The sequence below is a fragment of the Apis cerana genome, linkage group LG9 (genome assembly GCF_029169275.1).
Source record: "Apis cerana isolate GH-2021 linkage group LG9, AcerK_1.0, whole genome shotgun sequence".
NCBI lineage: Eukaryota > Metazoa > Arthropoda > Insecta > Hymenoptera > Apidae > Apis > Apis cerana.
The window spans coordinates 1,803,167-1,828,192 of record NC_083860.1 but is presented as its reverse complement, the minus strand read 5'-3'; the positions used below and the strand labels follow the sequence as shown (position 1 = coordinate 1,828,192).

Here is a 25,026-nt window from a genome sequence, read left to right as displayed (position 1 = left end):
CATCATTTTAAACAAATAATTAAATAAATAAAATTGGCATATTTGTGTAGTTTTTTATTCTCTAAAATAAGATAAAACACAATATAATTTGGGTTACATTTATGAATTTAACGAGCAATAAAAATTTTTTATGATGATATAGGAATGAATACTTTAGTGAATATTTTATTGATTTCGAATTACATAAGAGATAAGATTTTGAATAAATTTTTTTTATATAATTAGATTTATATTCGATTTTAATTCTTAAAATATCTGCAAAAAACTATTATTACTATTATCGAATTTTAGTTATAGATATCTATATATTGGTATTGATCATCATAATATGTTTATATAAACAATTGATAAGTAATATTACACATAGTTATCATATTATTTGTTTGATTTCCTCGACTCTTGATTTTTTTCTCTATATATTTAGTAATCGAGTCGTATCAGAATTTAGGATTAATATTTCTTATTTTAACTGGTATCATAAAATTTTGCATCTCTTTATGAAATAATGGAGTCAATGTAAGAGAATGTCTAGTGTAAGAAGAAGTTATGCTACAAAATTACATTGAAAAATTTAAATTTTTATTAATTCAGACATTTCTTTATTTATATAAATTTCTGTCTATACCATAACAATATGTGAAATATGTATTTTAATTTCTGGAAAAATTTTTTTTTTGAGTATATAACAATATTTTTTTGAGAAAATAAAACAAAAAATATTTATTAAATACATTAATAAGTAATTATTAATAAGTAAATTGTAAATATTAACGTATTTGTACAAAACTTAAAAAATTTGTATAAAAATCTATATAATATATACGATATGCAAAGATATGCAATAAAATATTCAAACATAATATCCATGTAAAATTATAAAATTTAAACAATAAAATAAATCTCTATTTAAATTCTATTTCGTGTTTGTGTATATTATACTTTATATACATTATATATTATATTTTTTATATAATATATGTATATTATATTGTATATTTTATATTATTATTTTTTTATATAAAAAATTTATACAACAGATAATCATTTTAATTATTAGAATATAGAAAATAAATATATAAGAAAATAATATAATAATATTAATCAAATCAACTGGAATGAAAAATCAAAGGATTAATTATTTCATTATATAGATTTGTTTTTTGCAAAATCAAATGTACATAAATTCAGGCATGTGCATTTCGGTGTTTGGAATTTACTTATTACACTTTGAAGATTTAATTTCATAATAAATTTTAATTGGAAAACGACGATTGTTCAGATGCATCGAGAAAGTTTGATAATGGTGAATTAAAAGAAATATTTTTTTTAGTAAAATATTTTTAATTTTTTAAATAATTTTATATTTAATTAAAAGTTTTATATTTTATATTTATTTGCAGTTATTTTGTGACGAAAACGAACGAAAAAATTAATAAAAATTAATAAGGTGACATAATGATTGACACCTCCATAAGAAAGTGGAGAGTGTATAATGCAGTATATATATAATATTATTTTTTTTTTATTCTTTTTTTTTTTTTTTTAATAGGTGTGCAAATAAGGTTTTTTCCTTTTTTTTCCAAATTCAAAATTTTATTACAAATCTGGCATAAAATTATATCTCAAAATATTTATCCTCATTTTCTATAATCTTTTCTCATCTGATGAGTAAATTATAAATTCCATCTGAAGAATTGACGATTACTTATTGGTTATAAATTCATCAATATATTTCCAGATATCTTCTTCTGAATAGAATTGCTTCTCCGACAATTGCAGATTAAAAGAAAGATAATCTGGCGGGATTCATTCTGGAAAGTATGCCGCATATGGCAGGACTTTCCATTTCAGAACAACGCATAAATTATATCCCGTGTTCTTTTTGCAAAGTGTGGCTGAGCATTATCATGCTACAAAATCACGTGTCTTAATTTCTTGTCCATTAAATGGCTATTTCTGCTGTAGCTATTTGTATAAATTCATTAACTGATTTTAATAATATTCAATAATTATTGTTCTTCCAGGTAAAAGCAATTCATAATGGATGATTCCTCGGAAATGCCACCATATAGACAGCAAAACTTTTTTGCAATGCAAATTTGCCATTGAAGTCAGTTCCCCGGTTAATCCATGATTTACATCGTTTAGGATTGTCATATATGACCCATTTTTCATCGCCAATTTTGTGCAGAAAACTTTTTCTTTTATGCCATGAAAGCAAGGCAGTAGAAATCTCGAGTTTTTCTGATTCATTTCGCTTAATTCATGTAAGACTCATCGCTTTAACTTCTGAATCTTATTTTAATCGGATTAGGATCTCTCAATTATTTTAGTCGGATAGATACCTGACTTACCTGACTCTCAATCTTTTTGCCAATTCTTCTTAAGTCTGAGTCGAATTTTCGTTGAGCAATTCCTCTAATTCACCATCATCAAATTTTCTCGGTGCATCTGAACGATCGTTGTTTTCCAAATTAAAGTTTCCAGCTTTAAATCTTTGGTATCATTTTTTCTGCAAGATACAGAATCTCTCCCAGTATCGTACAAATTATTTTAGTAGTTTCAACAGTTGATTTCTTCCACTGAAATACAAAAAGTAAGCAGTGATGTAAATAATGTTTGAAATTGGTATATATTGTTACATAGAAATGGAAACTCTTAGAGCGCTCATTACAATTCTTCTTAAAAATAAAAGAACGCTGTTTCAGGAACAAATGGGAAATAATTCGAATTCAGTCAGAAATTATAATCGTCGAAAAAAGAGAAAAGGAATTTATTTATACACTTAATACATTTTTTTACACAAATTCGAAAAATCTTAAATTTTTGGTAATTCATTTATCGGAAGTTTATATTTGCTTGAAATCTAATTATTTATATCTTTTTATCGAACATACAATTTAAAATTTGTCAAATTTGATCTTATCCGATTGTACAGATATTTAATTCGATTTATATTTATAATCAAAATATGATTTTCACCGTTATTTAGCATTATTTAGAGATAATATTTTTGATTAAAAATATCCAAAATGAATATATTTTTAACATTTCGTTGATTATTTCATTATGAAGATGTTTCATTTTATCATTTCTTTCCTATAATTTAAAATATTCATTGTTAGCATTGTTTAAGACTTTCAGGTGATTGCCGTATCTAAAAAAATTATATTTATACTTTTGTTTATAATATTTAATTTAGCTTTATCTGATTTTGTAATCGATGATCAACATTGATATAATGCATCTAAGAAAAACATTCGTATATATAAGTTGGTAGTTTTATAAATATTGGTATAAATATGCAGAAAAGTATATATATGTAATAAATGTTCATATAAGAATTTCCAGGTTGAATATAGAATTTCAGAATCAATTTAACTGATCAATTAAAATATATATATATATTGTTATTTATATGCTTTAATTAGCATTTTGAAACATTCAATGGTATTTAATATGAACTCTTAAAATTGCCATGTTTTGTATATAGCTGCTTTTAAAAATTGAAATGTTCATTTAAAATTTGTTCTAATATTTCATCTAGTATTCATTCAATTCGTATCTAAAAATATTAAATATTTAGATTCATTTCGCAATAATATGAGACCTCGTACAAAGATCATAAATAAAATTATAAAAAATGAGATTATAAATCTTATAAATCCTTATCTTATAAAAAGATAATGCGCATCATAATTTTTTTTAAACTTTTTTTACAGCTATAGAAAAAATGATTCATATTCAGTCTATAAATTGTAGATATATTGGTAGCAATTTCTGTATCGACAACAATTTTATCTATTTCATTCGATTCAATATATATAATTTTTATAAAAATATTTAAAAATTAACTGATAGTTGTTACGACTCAAATGAAAATAAATTTTTATTGTTTTGTCGCCATCTTTTTAAATCAGATGATTTTAGATTTTAGACTAATAAGATTTTAGACTAATAAAACGCTGTTATTTCACTACTGGAATTTTCACAATTTTTTTGCGTTTCCGCATATTTTAAAATGCGCAATCTCTAATTAAAAAAGGAAGAAAAATAAATTGATATAAAAAAATAGAAATTATTAAAAAGAAATCAATCTTTTCAAATCTGAAATCTATTGTCTAGTAATAGGTATGTACAATTTTTGTCAGTCAAAAAGAAAGTTTTTTTTTTTTAATATTTCTAATTGTTCATTTTTACGATCCATATCCAAAACCTTCACCAAAAAAGGAGAAGAAATTGATATAAAAAAAAAAATCAATTTTTTGCATTAATTGCTGTTTAAAAAAAATGTTGGTGTTCACAAATCTAAAGTCTATCTAATAATAAGTAATAATATACAATTTTTAATTAATTGAAAAGAAAATTTTGAAATAATAAAAATGAAAATATTATAATATTACATCAGTAATAATTTGCCAATTTCCGAAGTCTAAAAAAATATCTAACAATATAATTATTATATTAGTAATATAAAATTTCTAAAATCAGAAAAATTATCTTTTACAATGATGCGCGTTTTTAAGATTCGATGATATTACATCTTCGATGATGATGAAAGAATTATTATGCTATAACCATTTTCCAAATTAGATGATTTTGGATTTTTGGAATAAAATAAAACGCACATTTCTTCAATTTAACAGAGGCTCTAATAAAGAAAGGAAAATATAAAAAAAAAATCGAAAATCAAAAATAGTACAAATTAACAGAGACTCTAAAGAAGAAAGAAAGAATTAAAAAACAAGATAAAAAAGAAAAAAAAAGGATTTTGGATTGAATATCAAAAAAAAAAAAAAATCAGGCTTTCTACATTGTCATTTAAAAAAGATATCGCTATTCATAGCTCAATTTTGAAATCTATATATTATAGATTAGTAATAATTTGCCAATTTTTAGAGTATATGAAAGTATCTCTACTAAAAAAAGAAAAAAAAATATTGCAATATTAGATCAGTAATAAATTGCCAGTGCTTAATCCTGACAATGATAGCGAATGCTAACAAAATGCTAACAAATAACAAAAGATTTAATCTAGTAAGATATATTGAAATTGCATTTTATTTTCTTGGATCCATATGAAGAAATATTCCTATTCTCTTTTACTCTTTTATATGAAAAATATAAAAAGAATTCTAAAATTGCATGGATATACATACACATGAATCGTTTGTTTGTTTTTTTTAATTTAAACATGTTTAAATATATATTTACTTGTTCCTGGTTAATTACTTATGTACGGATCTATATGCTTCAATGCATACAAATTGTGTATTTAATTAGAGTATTTGATTTTTTTGATAGAAGAGAATCAAAAAAAATCATGATATCTGAAATTATAAAATTTTTATCGTTTTGTCATTGCTCTTACCAATATATGTAACATCTGATATCTCGGTCAATTGAACCTTTTAATTGGATTCGATCTAAAATTCGTTTTTAAAATTCAACGATCAATAATGCTAGCAGAAACGACTTCAACTCGTAATTTAAAAATCAGATGTGTCATCTGAAGATCAATAAAATAATGTTTAATCCATAATTTAGAAACACCAAACGTATCTGGAGATCGAATATCAATAAAAAGTTATGGATTCAATTTATAATTTAGAAACACCAAGTGTATCTGAAAATGAATAATATAATATTAACAATTTTAATCCATAATATAGAAACACCAAGCGTATCTGGAGATTGATAATATAATCTTAAGCAATTTTAATTCATAATATCAAGCCTGGAGATAATATAATTCTAATTAGTTTTAATCCATATTTTATGAACATCAAATGTATCTGGAGATCGATATAAATGTTAGCGGTAATGGATTTAATTTATAATTTAGGAACATTATATGTGCCAAGTTTAATGTGAATTCAATAATTTACGAACATCAATGTACTGCGAGATCACTGTCACAATATGCTAGCGATAGCGGTTTTATTCCGTAATTTAAAAATCTTAAACATATGATGCGATCTCATGACATAATACTTATATGCAAATATCAAAAAGTTCGATGTTCTTTGCCGATTAATCTAAAGATCAGTGATATAATACTGGTGGTAACAGTTTTAGTCCATAATTTAGAAGCATCAAATTTTTAAAAAGATCCTATGTTTATTAATTATTTTTGGCATACCAAGTATATTTGGAAATTAATGGTATAATACTAGCGGTGACAGTTTTAGTTCATAATTTAGAATATAAGCAATCATAGATATATTATTTAATAATTTTGTACGATATTGTATGCGAATACCATTTTAAGAAATTCGACATTGTATTAGAAGTTATTTTTAGTATACCAAGTATACCAGCATATTTGAAATAAATATTATAATGCTAGTGATGATTTAATCCATAATTTAGAAATATCATTAATTTAGATATATTACGAACTCGAAATAGTATTATTTTTGATATATCAAATTCGCGATATATTATCTTTATTATAATAAAATAAATATATCTTTATATATTTTAAGTGATCATACAATAAAATGTTTTCTAATGGATTATTCTAGTGTATTGTTATTCATACATATTTAATAAGATTTTTAAACTTTTAAGATTTCAAAATTGATGATTTTTATTTGTTCATCTTTTTCAGGGGTTGAAAGATATACACTGTACAGTATATCTTTTTTGGTTTTTTATTATTCATAAAATTCTCTTCAATTTTCAATTTTCAAATTGACTTTTGCCAATGATTATTTTTTTATGGATAATTAAAATGCATTACGATTTATTTCTTAAGCCGTATTATCATTTGACAAAGCAATCAGAACTCTATCCACTTTGTGGATTTGTTTTGGATCTGCTCTCTTATGGATCAATCATCGAAATATCATGCGTAATGTAATGTAATAAAAGCATATAATATAAATATAATATAATAATATAATAAAAGCTTTTTACAAAATATTCTATTCAACTGTTATTCGCAGGAGTTATTGCATATTTCCATGTGTAGATATAAAAATTTTAACAAAAAGCAATTTCGATTATTGTAACGTTGATAACGTATCGTGTCCAATTTTATCATAACATGTTTTTTATTTGATTTTCTTATGCCAATATTTTTGTTTTCTATATTGAAGGTATCACTCTATAGATTTTAGAAATTATTAATCTTGGAAAATGTTTTTTTTTATATATTATATCCATCTTGCGAATAGAGAAAATCTTTATTTCATTACAAACGAAATTTCGTCTTTCAGATAGTTTAATTTTATCTTTCAATGTATAATGTTAGAATATATCGAACCACTAATATTTTAATGCTATTTTCATAATTCTGAGATGACTGGCAGTCTTGTGTCTTTTAATATTTATTTTCAACAGAAAGGGAAAAGATACATTTTTAATTATTTTCTGGATTAATACCTTGAATTTATTAACAGATGTATGTGTCGTATATTCTGTTTCTTCAAATGTCTTTAAAGTCTTATCTATTTTGATACTTCTTGTTATTATAATTTTCTATTATTACAATGAGCAAAATTTGTCAAACGAAAGCATCAATGATAATTCAATTCCCAATTGTATTATTCGAAATATTATTGAAATTTTAGATTCCATTGTGCTTTATTTAATTATCTATTTTAGTTAATCATTTCTGTGTAATTGACAATATCTAAATTGAAACAATAATTTTCAAAATATCTTATTATTATTCATTTTCTAGGTTCCACTTTGTAAGTTATGATCGTCCATTTTATTTAACTTTTTCGATGGACACGATGAAATAATCTTCAAGATATTATATTTTTAAAAACGAGATACTACTCGATTATAAAATTGTCGAAGAGTTTTTCTCATATCATTGAGTATATAATTTCTTCGTTCGATTTCTTGAGTCCAAGTCCTCATCTTGTTCGTCAATTTGCAAGATGAACAGTAAATCCCAGAAAAATAAGGACGGTCGATTTAATGATGCGCTGTTTTCTGAATTGTATTTAGGATGGAATTATTAAATAGTCTTCAATTCGAAGAAATTTAATATAAATAAACAAAGAATTAATAACTTTAAAACCAAGTTTATCTTATGTTATTTTCATATTATATTACTAAATTTATTCTGTATTCTTTTATATTAATATTTATTATCGAATGATAATAACTTGATTAAACTTAATCTAATGTATAGATAACGATTAATTTCAAAGAGCGCTTTCAATTAGAAATCAGTGGCCAAACATGGCAATTCATTAATTATATAAGTTATGGATATATATAAGATTAATATAATATATAGCTTATATTTAAGCAAATCGAAAAAAGCTACCATAGAAAAAAATTGTTATTGTAACGAAATGCACGACAAGGATATAAGAGCTAGAAAGATGTACAAATCTTAATCAAAATTTTGATTAATAATCTGCTATTTGTTTGAAATAAAATAGTTTGACGATTTTTTCGATTTTTTTTATTCTTTCTTAAATAAGGGACATTGTTACATCTAAGAACTTTGAGCTAAATTGATAAAAATAGAGAAATTATCACGGTAGATTGATATAGAAGTATAAAAAATCAGAAAAAAGTGATTTCTGCAAAATCCAAGAAAAAAATCAATTAATAACGAAATAGAAACATGTGATTTATGAAGTGATTTAGAAAAATTCTACAATTATATGAAAAATTTAGAAGAGGAATGTTAAATTAAAAACAATGTATAATAGAAGATGCATTAAAAAATTTAGAATTATAAATTAGTAGTTAAAAAAGGAGAAACTAAATTGCAATCAATAAATATTGAAATTTAAATTTAAAGTAAATTCAAATCAAAAACTGAATATTATATATATAATTATAGTAGGTAAACCAAAACGAGGATATGATACCACTAACGATGAATACTATTCTGCTGATTTTTTAAAACAATGACTATGGCATCTATAATTGGTGGTAATTTTTAATATTTTTAAAAAGTAACTGCAAAAATCATTAATAATTTATTAAAATTATTAATAAAATATAGAAATTACGCACTTCATTGTTGCGCTTTTTCTAAGTTTGATAATAATACCTTTTCTTCTAGGTATCAGACTTTGAAATCAATCTCAAAAATCAAATGCCTCATCAAAACTATATATATTTACAATTTTAATGGGTTATTTACACCCCTATTATGATTTTATCCACATTTATCCTTGTTTTTGAGGCTGATTTAAGAAAGTGAAAAAATAAAGTCTTATGAGAGAACCCCAAATTAGTTGGTCTTTGGTTTTGTTTGGTCAACAACTAACATTAGGATGTGATCCACATAACATACATAAATATAGACCACGTCGTGTGCAAGATTCTACAATAATGGTCCTAGCAATCGCTATTTTTCTTAATCGGAATTTCTCATTCCGAATTGCTTGAATTCTCGAGAAGATGCTAGAATGCCTCCATTATATTCCGCAAAAGAAACAAAATAAAATTGATAATTGATTATTTGAGAACATCACAAAAACAATCTGAATTTAACTTTTTCTAAAACATTTAATGATTAAAAATGATTGTGCCATCCATAAGAAATATGGTGACTAGTATTCTTTCGATATATAATAGTTTCTCTAATTCATTCATGAACTAAATGAGTCTTAAGAGAATCATTCTGATCTCATTGTTTTCTATTTCTAAATTTTTCTTAAATTTGTAAATCACGTATGCGTTGCAGGATAAAAAATGCTGTTTTTTAATGAAAATAGAATGCCCATCATTTATAATTTCATAATCTTCGTTAGTGTGAATTTCCTCTGTTAATAATTTGCAATAGAGGGGCCGTAATATTAAATCGTATTATAAAGCTGCTATCATCAATAACTTCTCAATGAAGAATATCCACGAAAAAATCATGGATTGCTGATCTCGAATATATGTTCCAATGTTTTATACATTCCACATCATATTCAAAGTTTGAGAATCGTTTTTCTTAATTTTTTTTTTTTTTTTTTTTAATCAAAAATAACTGGATAACTATTTAAATAGAAGATAAATATATTGCCTGTTTGAGAGGCATTTATCAAATGTTCAACAGATGGCAGGTGAAAATGTATTTGATTAAGAAATTTTTCCTGTTCGACAAAATAAAAATCGACAAAACTTGATTTTTAATGGCCCAATTTAATTATATTATTAAATCGAATGGAGATTTGCAAAGAAGGAGTTGGAAAAGGATTAAACATTTATTCGAAAATAATATTTTCTGTTATCTTACCTAGAATTTATGAATTTCAAAATTGAAAATATTGAAAATTTAAATTTAAATTTAAATAATTTTTACATCGACGAATATTATGAACGAGAGGAATAATCGCGGTAAATGTTGAATTTTTATAATGTTGAATTTTTATAATGTTGAATTTGTTTGTTTGCATGTTTCATCAGAACGGTCGTCGAGTGTTTACAATAAATTTCACCGATGTCAGTTAAAAATATAAAGTATAATATAATAACTTTAAAAATTTAATCGTTCGATTTTAATTTTTTTCTGTTAAGTATGCTCAAATATTAATTCTCATTAATCCATGCAATTATGAGCATCAGGATTTGATCGAATTTTTATTAATATGTTTGTAAAAATATTTGTAATGAATGTGCCTGTGGATATATTGACAAGATTATTCGATCAGCTGTCTTGAATGTTGGTTTTTCGAAGTTAATAATTTGAAAGATCCTTTTGAAAGGCAGCAAGATATAAGTATGCCGCCTACATAAAAATAGATTTAAATTATGATACAATGGATCTGTCTTAAGCGATGTCGAATCGTTACGAGACTTTTTGTCGAAAATCGAACACTTGTAAATAATGATATGAAAAATATTATGGTCCACAAAACATTAGAGGTCGTAGAAGTAATCGATCGAAAAAACGAAGTCGCGATTTTATGTAGATTTTGGTTTCTAAAATATAAGGGCATGCATGAGATTTTAGAACATTATTTAGTTCTTCCAAAATAGAAAAATTAAATTCAATCGCATAATCCAAGTCGAAGAATTGATGTTAGATGCGTATTTAATGAAAATAATATTTGAAAAATTAAGCTTTTTTATTCTCTACTATGGAGATTTAACGATTTTTAATCGATAATAGTTTCTAATTTAAGTGAATAATCGTATTTTGTCGACTTAATATATTACCTATAAAAAGAATTATTTCTCGTAAAATACTAAATAAGCAAAAAAGTATTCAATTTACATTAAATACATAAATATTGCCTTAAAATAATTTCAATCACCGCATTCCACATGAAATAACTTTACAAAAAATGAACACAATGAAAGTTAAAATGTTTCGAAATATATATACAATAATCTAAATTAAATTAAATTAAATCTATGATACTTACTTATTGAATTTATATTATTATAGATTATAAAAATTTAATTGCTAGATAATCACACTTTGATACACATATTTTGATACTACATATACTATTTTATAATAAATAATCAAATAAAAAATTTATCTTAATATTATTTTAATTAGCTTGATTAAGTTAGTATCACTTTTGAACTTTTTTTTTTATTTTATTTAATTCTAAATTATTGTGCGCTGTTCGAGTATTTATAGTCGTCGATCACAACGGTATCACTATCGACAGCCAATCAATGCTCACGCCGAATCTGCGCACGCACGATTAGATGAACAGGGATGTTCAACTTCAGAACGTGCCCTGTTCTTTTTTTTGGCGAATTCGGAACAATAATGACACTTATTATTATAAAATATTTTTAAAAAAGAAATTAGTATTTTTAAAAAAAAGAAATTTTGTTTAAAAAAATATTTTTTTATAATTATATATTTGATAATTATCATATAATAATTACAAATAAAAATATATATAAATAAAATTATATATATATTTATAAAAAATTAATCTAAGGTTATATGATACAAAATAGTTTATATTATATTATATTTTATTATATTATATTATTATATTATATTATATTATATTATATTTTCGACAAATAACTTTTGTACATATACTTTTTTGATTTTTAAAAGATACTAATTATTCATTCATTAGGATTTGGTATATATTTTACATTTATAATTTAATTTTATTTTAATCTGAATAATCTGAATCTATGTTGAAGTCTAGAATCATTTAATTCTACTTTCCTCTTATATTAATTTTAAAATTTTCGAATTTATTGCTTTTATGAATACATATGTTAATAATAAAAGAACCTGATATTATAAAAAATCTATTTATCAAATCTGTATTTCTTCTTGTTTTCCATGTAAGCAATTCATGGTAACATTTATTATGCTTGTTTCTAGTCTCTTGAGCTTTTTCAAATAATTATTCGATATAAGTATAATAATACAATTTATAATTTTATTTGAAGATCTTTATACATTTACACAGCTTTCGAATACTAAATATACTTTTTAAAATATATTTTTTTTTTGTAATAATAATATAGAATTATATTTAAATTAAAAATATTGATTATTTTTATTTTTTTATATTAATAATATAAAATTATATTTAAGCTAAAAATATTTATTAATTATTTATACAAATAATCGTGTTGATTATTTATCGCAAACCAATTTATAAAATTCAGATATTTAACGATATTATTTTTTTTTACTATAATACAGCTAATTCAATTTTTTAATTTTGCGAAACGATCCGGTATTCAAACATTGAAATATCGATTATATAGTCATCAATAACAAATTAATATTCGAATTAATCGACGCATGCGCATTACATCTCAAATTAGCAATTGTTCGCATTATAATATATTTTTCTTTTAATTTCTCAGTATAATTCTCTTTTAAATAAATTTTAGATAAATTTATATTATAATTGAACTTTATGCATTTTATTAAATGTTCTATTACATTGAAGACAAATTATAAAGATTTAAACATATAAAAATAATGCTTTAAATATTCTCTTTTTACAGTTTTAATTAAACTTTTTCAACTGATTATAGACAGAAAATACTAACAGATTCTAACAAATATCTAATAATAATAAAACATAAACATTCAATTTTGAGACAATATGTTCTAAACTTCATTGTGTTTACTTAAAATATATGCTCTTGAATTTAATGGTTCAATGTTATAAACGCAATTCAGAGCGTGTTGCGTGTTTTTAAAGCGCTCGTGTTGATAGCATATGATTTATAAGTTAATCTAAAAAAATTATAAACAATCATGTGCTATGAAATTTTCAAATTTTATATAATTGTGTTATATTAATATGTAAAGGTAAAATTAATATATTATTACATAAATGCATTATATAATTGTATATCTTTAATATGTATGTGGATAATTATTTATAATTATTTTATTTTTATAGAGATATTCAAAAGTTTAAGAAAATATTAATATAAAGATAGATGTATAATCAAGATATTGATTATTTTGATAGTAGTAGATAGATGATAATTCCGATTTTTAATAAATCAGATACAAATACAAAATATAAATAATAATTAAGTTCAAAATTATTATTTAGGCTGGATATTGAGATACATGCAGTTAAATTCACAATTAATGTAATCAAAGGAAAACTTTTTGAATAATTTTGTAATTTCTGAAGGAATTCAATCATTTCCAGATTCAAACATCTAAGATCAAAATTGTTCTAACTATGACTTGGAATTATCATTGAATTTAATTAATTACTAAAAATGCAAATACTAAGTATTGAATTAATTCCTATATGAGAATCGTAAAATGATAAATCGACGATTTAGAGACATTGATAATCAAATTGGTATATTCGAAGCTGTCATTAATTTTAATTATGAATATAATAGACATGACAAAACTGTTGCTCTTGAGTAACAAATGATGGAGAAGAAAAACCATTGATTTTTTTTATCAAGAAAGTTGTATAATATGCAAAACATAACATATATAATCGAGATCAAATAATCTTCAAGTTCACAATCGAATAATATCAACAATGGTATATACTGAGTACCAACCATTAATATTTATTTTTTAGCAAAAATTAGAGAAAGATAAATTCGTCACAAGCACGATTATATTAAGCAGCTAAAAATCATACACATTCAAGAGTTTCGAATTACTGAAAAAGGTATATTATTTTCTTTACCATTAAAAGACTCAATTTTTCAAATGACGAATTTTCTCACGAATATAGAAGAATATATGATATTATTTTGATATTGATAGAAGATCATGAAGATAATACAATGTATTTTTTTCATATAGGAAAAAAATAAATTACACAAATTCATATACAAATTAAAAATCGTAGAAAAATTAAATCATTTTGATGGTAGAGAATACTAATTCTTTGACAATTCTGGTTTTATGATAATTATTTATTATTGAATTTGCCGAAAAATAGGAAAGCGACAAAGAATTACAACATATCTTGTACAAGAATTGAAAATGGAACTCCGACTTTTCGATTTGGAAAGTATTTGATAAAATAACATTTAATCCAAATCTAATTCTTATTTTGTTTTTTGTTAATTTTTTCAGGAATAATATAATAATATAAAATAGGGAATAATATAAAAATAAAATAATAATATAATATAAAAATAATGTCTAAAAATTAATCAGACAATACATGTCAAGATCAAATTCATCAGAGGTAAATTTTCTATTAATGCGAATATATAAATAATTATCAAAATGAAATATGAATCGAAATTATAAAATTATAGATATAGATTATATTTTTTTAAAGATAGTTTCAAATTAAGTTTGAATAAAATTTAATTTAAAATTTAAAATTTAAAATTTATATTTTAAAAAGATATAATTTAAATCTTAGGATTAATTAGATTTAGAATTTTTTTTAATAAAAAGAAAATAAATACTTAAAGTTAATTTTTTTTAATTTCTATTGTATTATTTAAAAAAAGTATCTATCATTGTTTGAAAAAGAATATTAAAATCATTAAAATCATATAATTGATAAAATATAAATTTTTCTAAATAAATCTAATAATAATTATATATACCATATATTATATATAATACATTATAATGTATTAGCTTTTATTTCAAGCACATCTTACGTACTACTCAAGATTAATTTAATTTTATGATTTTTCTATATTTAATTTTTCTACACTTAAACAGTTGTAAATATCATACAAATTCCTTCAAATATTATTATTTGGAAGGTCCATTAATATCAAAAATGAAATTAATCTTGATTAATCACTGATTTTTGCTAATTCACTATATGATTATTACGCATTAAACATATTAAATTTATTAACGAATTAATAAAGAATTGTTTCACTTTTATTTTATGTGCAAAATATTTCAAAAAGAATATTATACAATATTAAAATCATATGTTAAGTAAATAAATTTTGTTAAATAATCAATTTGATCTATGGTATATCATGATATATATATGATATATATTAATATATCATTTCATAAAATATTAATTTTTGTTTCTCTTCATATACTTAATATGTGTACTACTCTATCAATATTTATATTAAATTCATTATGATTATTTAGATTTATATAATTATATTTAAATTGTTAAAAATGTTATCTTTTATTTTTTTTCATATATACTTGATATGCGTGTATGCCCCTGTATAAATATCCAGTATAAAAAAATTTATAAAATTCTTTTTATAGTTAGATATAGTTTATATAAACTTGATATGCGTGTATGCCCCTGTATAAATATCCAGTATAAAAAAATTTATAAAATTCTTTTTATAGTTATAGTTCTTTTTATAGTTAGATATAGTTTTTATAGTTCTTTTTATAGTTAGATATATAACTATAAAAATGGTTAATTATATATGTTTTTCTATATTTAAACAATTGTAAATGTTATCAATATTGTAGTATTTTATTGTATGTTATATTCTGAAAGGATATTTTAAATTAGAATTGATTAAGATTTATTGTTGATTTCTGTTAAAAACGTGATATTAATTCACAATGAATTTAAATTATTTCTACGACATATTGATGATTCATGTGGGTTTAAATAATTGCTAAAGATATGTCGATAATCAATTCTACATTTGAATAGTTATCGTGAAATTAATCAAGGATTTTTCCATTTCTCTTATAATATTTATTTAAGATTATTTAAGAAGATGTAAACAATTATCTCAGAAATATTATGCAATCATTATCATATTTGATCAAAATTCATTATCACAATTCATCATCAATTATTTTTGGCGAGATATGAATTCTGCCAATTACTAGCTAACTGGAATTATTTTTTTCTTTTTTTTCATGCACATTCGATATGTTGCTTATATATTCCTGTATCAGTATCTACAAAATTCATTTGATTGCTAAACATTAAATTAAGATTTTGTAGCTTTTTATATTTAAATAATTGTAGGTATTAATATCATAATATTTCAGTGTATATCTGAATATTCTGAATATTTCATTTCATTCTACTGATGTAAAAAAGTATCCCTGATAATTCAAAATAAAATTAATTCATCATAATAATTATAAAACACAATGCTGATTCTTCACATTTTGAATTTAAATGATTGCTAAAAACACAATATAAATATAATGAGTAGTACTGTTAAATTCAATATAAATTGCATCAAAAATGATTGCTAGCATCTTTTATCGTTGCAATGTCTATCTTTGTTTTTTTTTTTTTTTTTTTAATTAAGAAAACAAAAACATATATAATTGTAGCAATAAAAATCACTTTAATAAAAACTGCATTTGACTTTAATTAATGATTTATAAAAACAATTTCAATATATCGAATGGATTTGAATATTCTGCTATCATTTATTCATTAGACGTGCAATTAATTCATTATTTATTTATTATAATTATGTGCTAATTAAAATTGATAATTAATATATTAAATCCAAACTTAAGATTGCATTAATATACATCATTCCATAGATGGTTATTTAATGGGGATAATATGATTTTATAAAAATAACTCTGTGGAGAACCAAGAATTATAGCACAAGTTCAATTAATAGAAATTGAAACTGTATTATATAATCACAAATTTTTAAGTTATTTTTATATTTTATATTATATTAGTTACAAATTAAAGTCAATTCAATACTGAAACTAAAAAAACATAAAAACATACGAAAAAAGCTATTCTTTTCTTAAATATCAATTTCTAAATATAACTTGTGTCATTATTTTCATATGATATTTATAGATATAACTTTTGATTAAATTCTTATTAATGAATATTATAGTTATGTTACGTTATTATATATATGTGTTTGTAATATTTTATTAATATATTTATTGCGATTCTCATTAATGAGGATAATGAATTATTTATTAATGACGAGCAATATTTTGATTTTACAATTTTTCATTAAAATGCATTTACATGAATCCAAATATAGATTAATTAATTAATTTAAGTTTTTAATTATTGAAATCAAAATGATTTAAATAAGTACTGTTCATGTTTGTTTCCACAATATATCTATTTATAAAGATTCAAAATTATGAAAAACCGGAAAACCATTTTTCTAAAGTTTTTTCCACATTTAACCGTCATATTTTATTATAAAATATTAAAATATTAAATCGTTACATAAAGCTTTCATTTCTTGAAGAAATTTTTAAATTTTCGATATAATAATCTTTTATTTCTATTTCTGATTAAATTTCATAATCATTTTCATAATTGAATTCATTCAATTTCCTCTATAGTATAATATCTTCTCATGAATAATATAATATATTTTATGAATAATAGATATGGGTGTTGTATATTAAATAATGAATTTCATCTTCTTTAAATAATTTTTTCTTATTCTTTTTCTTGTTTTAATTTTTTGTTTATTCCTGCCTATAATAACAAAAACCATTCATTATAATGGCACTACATTTTAAGAATCTAATGCATTCTGTATTTTTCAAAGATGCTTTAAATATATCAATTCCTTGTATTGTGCAACTTAGCAATGGTATTTTATATATTACTTTATATATACATATTATATATTAAATATTAAAGCAATCTTCGCTAAATGAGAAGCGAAACGATATTATTTATTACTTCTATAATATCTATAATATCTTTTAATCCTACTAAAAGGCATAATTGACTTAAATCAGTGATATCAATGCCATCTTTCAAAGAAAAATAACTGCAATTTTAATGATATTTTTATTTTGTTTAATTTTATCACATGTGATATCAAATAATTTATCATGACAATGATATCATTCAAAATATTTCATTATTATAATCGAAAGTTCTCGTGATTTTTTTAATTCATTGTTTAAAATATTGTTTAAAAAATATTGTTTTGCTAATTTTTTTTGTAATTATTAATGCCATTAATATTATGAAGCTATGATTTGTTTTTTTATTAATTTTTATATTGTATTTTTAGATGAGCAAATTCTAATCGATATTGTGCAAAATATATATATCATATGATATAATTTTACATGACGTGTGATATAATGACAACATCCTTTTTATTTGTGCAAGTTTTACATTGCAAAACAAACATAAAGTTCTTCATATATAGTAAATTATTGCCCATAATTATTGAACTACAATTGATTTTGGAATGATAATTAGAAATTCTACTTTTTTTGTAATTTTTATATTACATTAAATTAACAATTTGTGATCAATATTGTGCAAAATATATAAATATAGTACAATTTTGCATGATTTATGATGTAATGACGACATAAAGCATCCTATATTTTTTGATTTTTCTTGCATTTTTAAATGAATAAATATTTCTAATCGATTTAAACATATATATCATATGATTTTATATGATATATAGTATAATAATGACATAAACAGCACTTTTTTTGTGCAAGTTTTATATTACAAAAAAAAAATATAAAAAATGTTTTAATTATTAAATTATTAATTATCCACAATTCATGTGATATTTCACATCATTTTTAAAATGTCTAGTTTTAGAATGATAATGAGAAGTTCATTTCTTTTCATAATCTTTTTTATATATGTTAATTCTTATACTGCGTTTTTAAATTAACAATATTATGTATCATATTATTTTGAATGATATATATTGACATAAATAACACTTTTTTATATTATATTATATTATAAAACAAATAATTGTGAAAGATTTTTCTCAATTAATGAATTATCATCCATAATTATTCATCCACAATTCATATGATATATAAAACTATATCTTGATTTTGGAATGACAATCAGAAAGTTTATTTTTTTCTCCATAATCTTTTTTATATTCTATATTCAATGTGCACATTCAAATTTTAAATTTGAAATTCAAATAATAAAAAATGCATTTATATGACTATCACGAAGAACAGCGTGTGTACGTTTGATATTTTGCATATACATATTTTGCTTTTATCTATATGTTTATTTATATATTCCATAAAATGAATTTAATCACAATTCATGTGATATATAAAAACTATATCCTGATTTTAGAATGACAATCTATTCCTTTTCTATTCCTAATCTTTCTTATATATATCTTTTTTTTTCTTTTTTGGCACATCAACTTTTTATTTCTATTCCATATTCAATATGCAATGCATATCCAAATTTTAATTTAAATTTGAAAATATCAAGTATCAAAAAATACATTTATATGACTATCACGAAGAACAGCGTTTGTATCATGCACATTCGATGTATGTATCATTATCTGTATCTATCTATGTATCTGATCTATGAAATGAATTCATCCATAATTCATGACATATAAAATTATATCTTGAATGATAATCAAAAAATTTATTTTTTTTTCAGAATCTTTTTTATTTTCACTATGCAATATCAACATTTTAATTTAAATTTGAAATTCAAATATTAAAAAATGCATTTATATGACTATCACGGAGAACAGCGTTTGTATCATATTCGATATTTTGTTTATATGCACCATTATTTGTTTCATGAAATGAATTCATGATTCACAACTTATGATACATAAAATTATATCTTGAATTTGAAATGACAATTAGAAAGTCCATTTCTTTTCATAATCTTTTTTGTATATATTGATTCTTTTATATATATTGATTGCATTTTAAAATTAGCAAGTATTTCTGATCAACATTATATATCATATGATTTTGAATATATGAAATAAGGATGAAATAAGGAAGAATAAGGATGACATAAACAGCTTTTTTTTATGCAATTTATATTGTAAAATAAATATGAAAGTAGTTTTTCATAATTCATATTATCACCACAAATTATGTTATATATAAAATCATATCCTGATTTTGGAATGACAATTTATTTCTCTTCATAATCTTTCTTGTACATATCTTTCTTTTTTATGTTTTTTTTATTAACATCAACTTTTTATTTCTACTTTATATGCAATATATATCATAAATTTTTAATTTTAAATTTAAATATCAGTAATAAAGTACATTTATATGACTATCACAAAGAACAGCGTTTGTATCATGCATATTCAATATTTTACATCTGTTCCATGAAATGATATTGAACAAAGTTTCACAATTTCAGAATTTCTGTCGTTGACTATTTCGATAAATAATCATTTATTATGGAATATTCAATTACTTTTAAAAGCCATTCTTTGTTGTTTTTAGCTTTTTTATTTTAATTTCACCGATTTCTACGAATTCAACTTTAATATGAATCGAAATCCATAATAATAACATTTTCTTATGTATGAATAACTTGTATCAAAAGAATCGATTTGATCTTCATTATGAATGGAAAATTTTATTCTAATCATAGAATAATTTGTAACAGAAATCGCTTTATCGATTTCTACGATTTCTACGATTTCACTTTCATTGCGAAACTGATTTTACACAATTATACATAGTTCACAATAAAATGAAATTGAATCCATGATTGTGTTTGAGATTATGAATTTTTTTAGAAATTATTGTCATATTTGAGTATTAGATATCTTACAAATCGATAAATCGATGTTTAATAGATCAATTTTAATAAAATTTTGTTCATCTCTATTCTCTTTTTTACATTTCATTTTTTAACATTTGTTTATTAATTCTATATAAGATCATATTCATTTAATAATTTATTTAATTATAACAATGATATTATAATAATTGCTTAATTAATTATTGTGTGAGTTATCTGGAAATAAATATTTAAGAATTGTTAATGGATTTTTTATCGATTTTATTTAATTTATTGATTTGTGAAGAAAGCGAATGCAAATAAAGAATTAAAAATTTATTATCATTGTGATATAAATATAACACAGCTATCTAATATAATCTGTACTTCTTTTAAAAAACGTTTAATTCGTTGGAAATTTTCGATAATTAAAATTGCAAAATTACAAATATGACACTGAACAATAGTAATTTAAGTAATCATATAAAGAAAAGAATAATTTTTGCATATGATTATGTGCTAAAGATAATGTATTTGAAACTCAAAAGAATATCAAGGCATTTTGAAAATTTATATAATATTATAAATAAATTCTTAACTCTTTCGCTATTATAGACGATTAAAGTCTCTTGCCATGAAAAATTAATAAACTAGCAACAATGATATAAAATGGAAATGGCTTTTCTAAAAACAAAAACTTGTATATAAAATTAATATAGATCAAGTAAAGTAAATGCAAATAAATATGAAATATAAGGTTTTTATTTTTCATATTTATTAAATATGAAACTAATTAATAAAGTAAAAAAAAATCGCTTTTTAAATACAAATATTTTGTTAAAAAGAGTATTATGAAAATAAATTTTTAAAACGCAAGAATATAAATTTGTGCATAAATTGTATATATTAAGTATAACTTCCCGTTCTCCAAAAATCAAGCAATCAGATTCACGATAACGAAAGATTAAAGATATTAATTCTTTGCAATCCAGGCTTGTTTCGCTCGATCGAGCCAACAATTCTAAACGATTCGGACCCGCGTGTTCGGTGGAATTTCTTACTAGCTAATCTATAATTTATTATAATTTATGATTTCACACAAATTAATGCATAAAACTTTTATATTTTAATATTTTATATATCTTTACATATAAAGAAAAAAAATTTATTGAATAAAGTCTATATTGTTGTTTTGTAATATTTTAAGCAATTATCAAGATGCATCCTTGGTTTATCAGAGCAAATAGAGCAATAATATTTTTCCTTCTAATTTTTGTATTGCATTATTTGTTTCGCGCACTATTTCATTAATAAATTCATCAATAAAAAGTAATTTAAAAAAATCTAATAATTCATTTATATTCGAAGATATTGTGGTTCTGCAAATTTTTTTACAAATTGTATTCTTTGTAGTATATTTTCCGATTCTGTGCATTTATCCATTTAGAATTTTCTGTATCTTTTGCAATATCTTGAATTATTGCTTTTACATTCACTATCTATTATTTTTATTTTTCTCCTTCTTATATTTCTTATTTCATCTTCATGTTCATCATTGTTTTCTCTATCGTTAATTTTTTTATGAATAGAAGTAATTTCGTCATTCAATAACGAAAAATCAAACTCATCTTCACTTGAATTAATTTCATTACTGTATTCTATGCTCTGAAGCTTTGAAAATTTCTATTGCCACGATTATCAAATTCAGACTAACGTTGAAGATGTTGTTCAATTGGCAATCACGATCTAATTTGAGATAAAAAATCTAGTCATTTAATAATATATTATTCTATATCTCATAAGATTATATATAAAGAGCTTAGAAATCTATTATGAAGCAATATATCTATTATATATCTATTATATCTATATATATATATATATATATATATATATATATATATATATATATATATATTTATGAATTTTTAATTTTTATTAATTCTAAAAAAATCAAACATAAATAAATATTGTCGCCGTTCAAGTTGCTGCATCAATTCAAGTGGAGAGTCACCTGGAATTATGGCATTGATTCAAATGATAACCAAGAGTCACCATTGGAGCGCAAAGAGTTAATAATAATTAATACAATAATTATAATATAATTAGTACAAAATTAGTACAATCATTAATGAAAGATTCCTTATTAAAAGAAATTCATTTAAAAAAAAAATGAAAATATTAAAGAAGATCCTCAAGAAGAAAGTTCTTGAAGAAAAAAAATAATTTTTTAAAAATTATAATTGTAAATATATAATATATAATAAAACGTTGAAATGTTCATAATCAATGTTAAATTTATTATATTTTCTTAATTTTTTTATTTTCGAAGTTAACAGAAAACAAAATCTTGATATTGAAAAATTGATTGCAAAATGTCACAAAAATTTTTCAATTTTGACCACTGTATACCTATGTTATAATATTCTTCGACACGAATAGAATTATGACATAAACGTACAATGGTCGGAATAATAGAATGTATCGTTTCATATATTTTGCAATTCAAGAACATATTTGATGACCAGGCTTTATGTTTTTCTTTTAAGATTTTTATTTCTATTTTAATTTTAATTTTTATTCTATTATTATATTTTTTTAACTTTTCATTTTCATTCTCATTTCAATTAAAAAACTTGAACAAACAACACAAATTGATGTTTTATCACTTTAAATAATTAACTTGTAAGAAACGCATTCTAATTCACAGTGAAGTCAAAGATTTAATGTCTTTTTTATATATAAAAAGAAACTAAGCTAAGAATAAACAAGTCAAAATAAAAAAGAATATTCAAAATCAAGGAATGAAATGCATTCTTTGGAAAGCTTCGAAGAAAATTGGATCAAGTGCAATGAATGCAAAGATGAATAACATGTTAGATGTTGAACTACATGCTCATAATATTGTGATGTTTGTAATGTAAAAAATTAAATAAAGAAGTGATGAAAATCAAATCCAAGATTCAAGATCAATTTTCGAGAAGACAAAATAAGAAGCTTTATTATATTATATGTTATTTTGTTATATTGTTATTTTTTTTAATTATTTAAAAAATGTTTTATTTTTAATTATTATATGAATTAAGAAGTTCTTAAGTTTATATTTTGAAAAAAATTTAATTAAAATTTATTAATTATATATATATATTTTTGTATTTCATTTAAATATCAAAAATTATTCGCCTTTTCCTTATCTCGCATACAAGTCATTAAAATACTAGAGAATTGAAATATATTAAATATGAAAATACAAAATTTTTCTAATTAAAAAAGATATGTGATTATTATTAAATATGAATTTGTCTAATGTATTACATTAAAACACATCTGATATATATATATAGATTTATTATTTTATATATATTTTATATATATACAAATATCTGTCCAATAGAAAAACATTTTATATTATTTCTATATACTAGACCAGTTAAACCAATATTAGCCTAATAGTTAGCCTAATAGTTAGCCTAATGATTAATATATTAGAATATCCTTTCCTATACATTCGCTTATGAATCATTCATCAAAATAATAATAGTTTTTGCGTTATATTATATTTAATATTTATAATTATTATTTATTATGTTTGAAAATATTAAAAAAGTAACCACAGATTTTATCGATTTTATACTTAATTGAATTAATTAAAAACAATTATATTTATAAACATATTTCAAACATCTTAACAAACGTTTTACTTGATATTATATATCGTTTATGTAAAATGATACTGCACTACAATTTAATCAATTAACGGTAATTTTTAAATATACAATTCCCAAATAAATAAAAATGTTTTATTCCAGCATTGTTGGCTTTCCTGGTTTAAATTCAATAGAAAGTTTTTAAATATATAGAATTATTTGAAATATATTGTATATTAAATATTTATCAAAATATTCGCAATCACTTAATTATTAACAAACAATATCTATTAATTTTTTCAAGTTAAAAAACTTAATTTAAAAATTAATGATTGAATATAGATGATAAAAAACAATAAAATTAATTAATATTTATGATAGGTCTTTTTATAAATTAGATAAATGCAAATGTGTCCAATTTTTCTTATTAAAATTTTTTTTCATTTTTAATTGGACAAGTTTTGATATCTAAAAAATTTATCAAAAGACGAACAAAAAATCACAATATCATGCATAATAATAAATAATATAAAAAT

General features: G+C 21.7%; 1 long non-coding RNA gene across 1 annotated transcript in view; it reads right to left on the bottom strand.

Annotated features, from left to right (window-relative positions):
* Window positions 1-576: 576 nt before the first annotated feature.
* Window positions 577-25,026, bottom strand: part of LOC107995413 (uncharacterized) — a 72,093-nt gene continuing 47,643 nt past the window's right edge. The window contains exon 4 of the long non-coding RNA XR_009831256.1: window positions 577-2,582. This is a non-coding gene — a long non-coding RNA (uncharacterized LOC107995413). The remainder of the gene's footprint in view (window positions 2,583-25,026) is intronic.